Here is a 1729-nt window from a genome sequence, read left to right on the forward strand (position 1 = left end):
CCAGGCCGTCCATTGAAGCCTGATAACTCAATCAGCGAAAAGCAGAGAAATCCAAGAGTCAGAAACAAGTAGAGACAGAAAGATGCATGCGAAGACAATATCAGAAAAGGTCATTGCATCTTGAGGGGAAATTCTTTTGCTCTCTTGAAATGTTGTAAAACATAAAAGATAATTGGGCGACGGTTTAAACGTGACACGCTCCCTGGCGGATTTCTCAGGCTCTTAGATAGGGAAATGCAGCCCGCAACTAGAGCTCTTATTTGTTCGAGCACTGAATGGAGCTTTAAACAGTGTAGTGGCGAGCAGGTAAACTTGAGTGGATTTCAGACCCACAACAATAAACCATACGGCTATCGCAGGTAATTGCGGTTTGCTGCAAACTTGCACTTTCCAGCCTCGGAACCAGCCAACCCTGACCTGCAGGGCTATGTGGAAAGGACGGGGGAGTGGGACTAGCTGAGAGCTGGCACACTCTCGATGGGACGAATGACCTCCTGCTGTGCGGTAATAATTCTATTAATTTATAATTGGACTTTGATAGAACTGGAATCGACAAGTTTGAATGTTTCTGTAGAATATAATCAGCGAGAAGTCCAATGCACGAGCCATTGCAACACTGAGCACAACATTTGTCGCGAAAAGTTCAGGAACATCCTTGATTCTGTTGGAGGTGGTGCAGGAATTATGTGGAAATAACCAATACGTTTACATATCTTCTCTTTGAAATCGAGTGTGTTTTCTGCACATTATTCTTTACATCAGAGCTACTGGTTAAATGATTATGCTGTGGTCACAGGAAAAACTCCCGAAGCTTCCGAAACTCCCGCGGCTTTTCTGTGGCTCTGTTTCCTCTCCTCCCTTCCTCCTGCACGCTGCCAGTTTGTAACCTTGTTTTAAATGTTGCTCTGAGCGAGGGCATTCTACAGTCTCAGAACCATCTCTACCGTCTCATTGCTTGATTTCTATGTTTATTAATTATGAAATTCCCTGAGCTACAATGGCAGCGCTTGCGACAATACATTAAAAAGCGGTTTATAGGAAACACGTTGAGATCATAGTTTGGTTTTGCACAGAATTGAACCTATATCACTCAAGATTGACTGTTATATTTACAATAAACTGTATATTGTTAAAAATGTTGGCTCATTAGTTCCTCAGTGTTAGATGAGGAATAGTTTGATCCCCTCATTTATTACATGTGGGTAACAGACACGGGTATTCATTGAGAAATAGCCCACAGATTGCCACTGAGTTAACAGGAGTGAGAGAGACAGACAGCACCGTGATACATGGCGGAATAGACAAGACAGATGGATAAATGGAAAACTGCATCAGAGTCTGCAATGTACAAACATCACATGCAAAATCATCGGCTGCTCTAGGTGAGGCTCGAACTCACAACCTCGGCATTTCCCGGGCCTGCACTGTCATATAAGTACCGCGCGCTAACCGATTGCGCCACTAGAGCGGCATGCCCTGTGGTTTCAGTGCTCCCATCATAGAGCTGCCTGTTCCATCTGTCTTACAAGCAGGATGACAAAGATTCATCGAATCATTCAACACAGAAGGAAGCTGTTCATCCCATCGTGTCAGTGCCGACTCTCTGCAAGAAGCTTTCAGTTATTGCGACTCCATACATTTTCGCCATAGACGTGTTTTATTTTAGTGTGCAATCCATTTTGTTATTTGTAATGAATTTGGATGTCCTTGCGGGAAATTTATAAATATA

General features: G+C 43.4%; 1 non-coding gene across 1 annotated transcript; it reads right to left on the bottom strand.

The window, feature by feature from the left end:
- Nucleotides 1-1374: 1374 nt before the first annotated feature.
- trnai-uau (transfer RNA isoleucine (anticodon UAU)) lies at nucleotides 1375-1468 on the bottom strand. Its single transcript has 2 exons — nucleotides 1431-1468; nucleotides 1375-1410 (listed from the first exon to the last, which is right to left on the bottom strand). It is a non-coding gene; the product is annotated as a tRNA-Ile (tRNA).
- Between the last annotated feature and the right edge of the window lie 261 nt (nucleotides 1469-1729).

This window comes from Pristiophorus japonicus, unplaced genomic scaffold (genome assembly GCF_044704955.1).
Source record: "Pristiophorus japonicus isolate sPriJap1 unplaced genomic scaffold, sPriJap1.hap1 HAP1_SCAFFOLD_336, whole genome shotgun sequence".
Classification (NCBI taxonomy): domain Eukaryota; kingdom Metazoa; phylum Chordata; class Chondrichthyes; family Pristiophoridae; genus Pristiophorus; species Pristiophorus japonicus.